A 7,527-nucleotide genomic window follows, 5' to 3' on the forward strand; every position below is an offset into this window, starting at 1 on the left:
CAAATTTGTAACGTAATAATTATAACAAAGTATTTTTTGTAACATATGTATGTGTAATGTTTTTAACAACAACAACACACACACAAAGAAAATAAAGAATAGAGCTATATAGCAGTCACCTTTCTATATAGTATTAGAATTACATCCATATAAATGTGAAGCATGTGAAGCATATCCCAGTAAGGTAAGATCTACATGGTAAACCCTAGAGCAACTACAACGAAAATAAATTTTTAAGACGTAGTGAAAAAATTGAAAACAAATGATTAAAATGTTTCACTGGTTTCATTCTATTGAGGGAATGAAAGTGCTACACTAGAATATATTCAAATAATGGAAATGAATGCAGTAAAGGAACGATAAAGAAACATATGAGACAAAGAAAACAAAAGCATAAAATAGCAGATGTAACCGTATCAATTAAAGTATTAAATGAGAATGAATTAAACAACAAAGTCAAAAGGCAGAGACTCTAAGACTGGATAAATATCAAGTTCCATATACATGCTTTTTATAGGAGACATGTTTTAGAGTCAAAGTTCCAAATATTTTGAAAGTAAAAGAATATAAAAATGTATATCATGCAAAGGACATCCTTAAGTAAACTGGAGTGGCTATATTAATTTGAGTCAATAGACATTACAAAAATTAATGTTACTAGAGATAAAGAAGGACATTTTAAAACAATAAATGTATCGATCCTTCAGGAAAAATAATAACAATCATAAATTTGTATCTACAGAATGACAGAGTTCTAAAATACATGAAGTAAAGCTGATATAATTGACAGAAATAAACAAGTTAACACAGACAGTTTGAACTTCACTTCCTCTTTTTCAGTAACTGACAGAAGAACTAAAAAGGTCAAGAGAAAATAACCTACTTGAATACACTATAAACCAACTATACTTAGCAGATATCTATAGAAGATGGCACTCAACAATATTAGAATATATATATAATTTTTTCCCTCAAAAACACATTAATATGATTAATGATAGAACTCTTGATAGGCTATAAAATAATTCTCAAAAAGTTTAAAGGATTGAGATAATATAATATTCTCTGATCACTTGTAGTAGAATTAGAAATCTATAATAAAAGAAAATTTGAAAAAAAAATCCCAAACATGTGAACATTACAAAACGAATTCCTAAGTAACCAATGGATTAAAGAGGAAGTCACAAGGAAAATTAGAAAATACTTTAAAATGAGAGTAAATGAAGACAAACATGCCACAAATTAATAGTACTTAGCTAAATCAGTGCTTAGAGAGAAATATATAACTTTAAATGCCTAAATTTGAACAATCTCAAAGAAATAACCTCACCTTTCATCTTAAGACCATATAAATAGAAGAGCAAATGAAACCTAATATAAGTAGATGGGGACAAATGTTAAATATTGAAATAAATTAATTAAATAGAGAATATAAAAACAAGGAAAATCAACTACATCAAATATTGGCTATTTAAAAATATAAACTAAGTTGACAAGCTTTTAGACTGACCAAGAGGAAAAGAATAAAGATTCAAATTAAAGAGGGCATTACAATCAACCTTACAGAAAGAAAAACAATAAGGAAGTGCTAAGAGTAACTGTGTGACTACTATTTGACCATTCCTAGAAAGACACGAACTGTCCAAAGTAACTCAAGACAAAATAAAGTACCTGAACTTCTTTACTTATATAACAGGTGTTTTGGTTTGAGTGTGTACCCTTCAAAATTCAGATGTTAAAATTTAATGTGATGGTATTTAGAGGTGCGTCCATTAAGAGGTTCTCCTCACATAATGTCTGTCCCCTTTAGAGAATACAAGCCTCACCAGACAACCAAATCTACTCATGCCTTGATATTGGACTTCCTAGCCTCCAGAGCTCTGAGGAGATAAATTTCTGTTCTTTATAAATTATCTAGTTTGTGGTATTCAGTTATAGTGGTGCAAACAGACTAATAAAGAAATTGAATTAGTAAAATTAAATAAATAAATAAATTCTACTGATATAAAAAAGCCCACATGTGGATGTATCCCTGGTGAATGTTACCACACATGTAAAGAATAATTGATAGCTGTTCTTCACAAAGTCTTCCAAAAAATGGAACTAGAGGAAACATTCTGTAATTCACTCTATCATCAAAATTTATTGGATTACCCTGAAACCAAAATAACACTAAGACACAAGGAAAGGACACAGCCTGACAGCTCTTATAAATACACATACACAAATTCTTAACAACATAATAATAAACTCATTCAGTAAATATAATAGGATTACAGACTATGACAAAGTATGATTTATCCATGCAAGATTGGTTTAACATTTAAAAATCAACTAATATAATATGCCATATCAACAGAATAAAAGAAAACAAATCATTTTCTCAATGGATGCACAAAATACTATTTTAAAAACGCAACACTGTTTCAAGAGAAAAAACACTCAGCAAACTAGAAATAAAAGGAAACTCCTCCATCTGATAAAGAACATCTCATCTACAATAAACCCACAGCTAACATAAATACTTAATTGTGTAAGACTGAAGGCTTACACAATTACTACCATTTTACTATCAAGAGCTGGACAAGGATGCCCACTTGCATTAATTGTGTAAACATTGTACTGAAAGTTCAACCTAGAGTTAATTAGTAAAGAATATGTAATAAAATATATCAATATTAATCCATGTTCCTAGTTATGTGTTAGTGTATTGGTCAAGCATCTTAGCTACAAACAGAATCCACTGTAGCTAAGTTAAGCAGGAAGTAAATTATTAAACAAAATATATCATTTGAAGATGCTATAGAAGTAGTCTCTAAGATGAGCTTTCAAACACATTTTTATTAAAACCCTACATAGCTAGCCTGATTAAAAGTTGCAGTCCCACATACGCATAAACAAGTAAATTAATTGTTGTGAAGTTTCCTCATGAAAGCTTCCAAGGACATTTTGAGACAGCTCTCTTATCTTACAAGCATGTGCTTCTGCAAGGAAAAAAAATATATAAAAAGGGAAAAATAAGGAAGGAATCAAGGGTGAATGTGACGGACAGACTCAGAGGTGGTCCCTCATGATCCCAGGCTTAGTGCTATGCCACTGTGTTTCCCTTCTCCTTGAGTTTGGGCAGGATCTGTGGCTTGCTTCTAAACAATAGAACACAGCAAAGCTCTTGTGATGTTACTCACATGACAAGGTTACTTTTATACATTCAGGACTCTATCCTGCTAACAGATTCTCATTAGAAACACTCCTTGCTGTCTTGATGAAGTAAGCAGACATGTTGGAAATCCACATGTAAAGATCTTCTAGGAACAGCAGACAGCCTCTAATAACTGAGGGTCACCTCCAGCTGACAGCCAGCAAGAAACCAGTGTTGTCAATCCTATAACTACAAGGAAATGAACTCTGCCAAGAACTCGAAGAGCCTGGAAGTGGATCCTTGACAAGTCAAGTCATGAGATGACCACAGCCTCAGTCAACACCTTGACTGTAGCTTCGTGAAACCCTAAACAGAAGACTTTGCTAAGCTGTGCCTAGAATCCTGTCTCAGAGAAACTTCAGATAATATATTTGTGTTGTTTTAAGCCACTAAATTTGTGGATATTTGTTACGTAGCAATGAAATACTAATGCAGGAAGTAAAAGAAAATCACTAAAATATACCATTTCTTAAATTAATAATGAACATAAAAGATACACTCTTAACAATCTGGAATTTAAGACAAGTAAATATTAAGCCAGGATAAATGGGAGGGTGAGGACTTATCAGAGAGAGATAAAAGTGTGCTATAATACTTATATTGCTTAGGAAGAAAATATAGATACTGGTAAGCTTTATGCATACGTAGGAAAATATTACTATGGTAATTAGTAATTTATAAGTAAATATTAAAAGAAATGTACATGTACAACTATCAATCAGTTCAAACAAAGTTAGAAACTTCTTTCAATGTAAGAAAAAATTCAGGAAAAAAAGGAAGAAATAAAAGCATGAAAAATAGTATTTACAAAATAAGATGTCAGTACCTGAGTCCTAACATCACAATTAAAACAAATATAAATGTATTAAGAGATTAAAAATGTGATAGTCTTAGGTGTTACAAAACCAACATGAAAAGACCTGGTGCTATGTTATTTTAGGAGACATGCTTAAAACTAATGAACAGAGCTAATGAAGACAGATAATGAAGGTAGATAATAGACAGACAATAGAAAAAGATAGATAATAGAAGATAGGTAATATGTGATAGATATACAAGGAATAGATGCACTAAAAGAAAGCTGGAAAAGAAATTTTAATGTAAGACAAAATAATGAAAAAAATATTAAAAGGTAAAATGGATAATGTCTGATGTTTGTGAAAGGAAGACTAAACTAAGTTGGCACAACCCTTCTGAACATGTGTGTCTATAACACCATAGTCCTGAAAAAGGTGAACTATCAGAAAATATGGAAAAACATTAAAATCTATAAATTGAAGATGAATGTATTTTAGTAATACAATGATATATGATATTCAAATAACATTATTAGCAAGCTTGACTAAACAGATGTAGATAGGACTTTGACGTAAAAATAAGTTAGAACAAAAATCATTTGTTATAAAGCATTCATTGGATGGTCATATATGTTGATTTGACCTGAGGTCAAATAATTCAATAAAGGATCATATGTTACATTTATGGGTCATGTCTTGTTTGTCTTGTTCAAGCTGAAAAATTCTAAGTCTTTCCTTGATTTTTATAATGTTGTGATTTTCTAAGATACTCGCATGTTTTGTTTTATCTGATGCTTTATCATAATTATATTCAGATTATGCATTTTTTGTCAAGAATATCATGTCATCCTTTCAAGTGATATACAATTTTGATTTCTCACATTAGTGATGTGCTAATTTTGATCACTTGATTTGGTGAAGTAAGCCAAGTTTCTCCACTGTAAAGTAATTGCCTCTTTGTAATTAAAAAGTGCTTTGTGGAAATTATTTTGAGACTATCCAGTATTCAATTTGTATGAAACTTCTACTCACAGTATATTCATTCACTGATATTTTGTACCACCAATAATCATTCCAATAGTTATCAGGTGGTGATTTTTTAATTCCAACATTTCTTCTAAATTTTTTAGCTGTCTTCTTACTTAAGAAAGAGCATTCTCTTCTACCTATTTATATATTAAGATATTTATTATATAATTTTAAATACATTGAGCTATTCTCCTAAAGAACCCTGATTCTTTCTAGTGGAGAATAAAATTAGAGTCCATGATTTCAGTGCTAATTATGTTCCTGGCTCTCTCACTTTCTCAAAGAACAGAGAGTTAGGAAACACACACATACAGATTTACAGTTATAATTATTTCTATATCTATTTATCTAATCTATTTATCCATCTATTTAAGTATTATCTATCAAAAACAAAATTCACAATATCTCAAATTTAATTTCCAATCCTACAACAGAGAGAATATTCTAGCTTTCTGTTTTCCATTTTTGTATCCTCTGACACTATAGGAGTACTATATTGGAACTCACTGCTCTCTAAACAAAATTGACTTAATTTTAAATTTGTGACGGCCTGTATTCTAACTCACTTTTAGTATCTAATGTCATTCAACTTCATGTTACCCAAAACTTATATTTTAGTTCCTATTACATTTTACTTTTTATTGAAATATTGAAAAAAAAACCTGATGTTTACTTTATGCATTATTTTTTTAAATAGAAAAATTTGAGGTAGACTATCTGAGAAATGTCAGATATAATCGCTTACAGCTTATTATGTTCTGAGAGGCTGAACTCTATGAATACTCTTAAATGCATTAGTGAAATAACATCAGATTACCAATAATTGTATTCTCTGTTTCTATTTTTCCTGCATAATACCACCTTATATAACCTTTTATGATTTGGTTCAAATTAGATTTGAGTTATAACTGCAAAGTTCTTGATATGGTTTGGCTCTTTGTCCCCACCCAAATCTCATCTTGAATTGTACTCCCATAATTCCCATGTGTTATGGGAAGGACCCAGTGGGAGATAATTTGAATCATGGGGACAGTTTCCCCAACTCTATTCTCATGGTAGTGGATAAGTCTCACAAGACCTGATAGGTTTATCAGGGGTTTCCGATTTTGCATCTTCCTCATCTTCTCTTGCTGCCACCAGGTAAGAAGTGCCTCTTGCCATGATTCTGAGGCCTCCCTAGCCATGTAAAACAGTACATCCAATTAAACCTAGGATTAAACCTTACTAGTTTTATGACTTTGATAACTGCCTAAACTCTCTAAACTTCACTTATCTCATGGAGAAATGAGTGTAGTAGTTCCTAACTAATAGTGAAAAGTAAATGTGTCAGACAGTGCATATAAAGTCCTTAACTTAAAACTTATCATGGTGTTTATCAGTGTATAAAGTATTATGTGTCAACTAGATCTTCCTATTATCATATTATTGTTGTTATCATTATTGTATTTTTAGCAAGACACATTTGTAGGTAGCATTTCTTCTGAGAAATAGCAAATATCAAGCATACTACTGGGTCCCCACCCTGTGACAATGGCAGATGTTGCTAATTCACAATAACCTTTCTCTTCCTGCTGTATCAGGCAGCCACTACTGACTGAAATGATAAATGGGATGCAAGTTATGTGCTGCCATTCTCTCTTAAGTTTATTTTTGCAGACTGCATTAAATATGGATAATGAAGATCATGAATGACTCAAATGCAATTTTTATAACATTCATGGTTTCTTTAATAATCTAATCTTGAAGATACACTTTTGATGTAGAAGTGGAGTCCACCAGTAACTATTAGAAAATAGCAACTTTGAAAATTTGTCTCATTTAATCCTTTCACATATCTATAATAATTATTATTTCAAGACCAGAAAACTGGTACTCAGAAAGGTAAATAACGCAACAAAAGTCACACAGCAATTACATATTGGAGCAAGGGACCTGAGTCCCATAATTACAAAAAACACAAAATAGCAAGTTTTTATATAACTGGAAGATTCCTAGGGGAGGAGGAAAGCTGTGCTTACTCACTGAGACTGCAAAACCCAATTCAAATCTAATCTCCTTTCCTGCAGCCTTATCTACATATCTCAATGTTTAATTCTCTTTTCAACATTTTTTTATTTAAATATCATTCAGCTATTACTTTAATAAAAGCATCTTAAGTCACAGTCTCATAATGAGATAAGATTTACTTATAATAATTCTAGTAGAGGAAAGTGCCATAAATATATGGGGTTATATTAAAACATTCTCAAAGAATTCAGAGACAAGAAATGTCATTTTCACTTGTTTCATTGGAATTTTTATTGTATAGAAAGTGATATTAAAACTGAGCTAAGAAGACAACAAAGGCATGAAAAAGAAGGGGTTTATGAAACAATGGAGTGTATTTAGTTTTTCTAGGTGATATGGTTTGGATCTGTGTCCCCATCCAAAACTCATGTTGAATTTGTGAACCTAGAAAATCTGAGAGAGGTCAGAAAATCTGAGAAAGTTTATTTTGCCAAG

The sequence above is a fragment of the Pan troglodytes genome, chromosome 4, assembly GCF_028858775.2.
Source record: "Pan troglodytes isolate AG18354 chromosome 4, NHGRI_mPanTro3-v2.0_pri, whole genome shotgun sequence".
NCBI classification, from domain to species: domain Eukaryota; kingdom Metazoa; phylum Chordata; class Mammalia; order Primates; family Hominidae; genus Pan; species Pan troglodytes.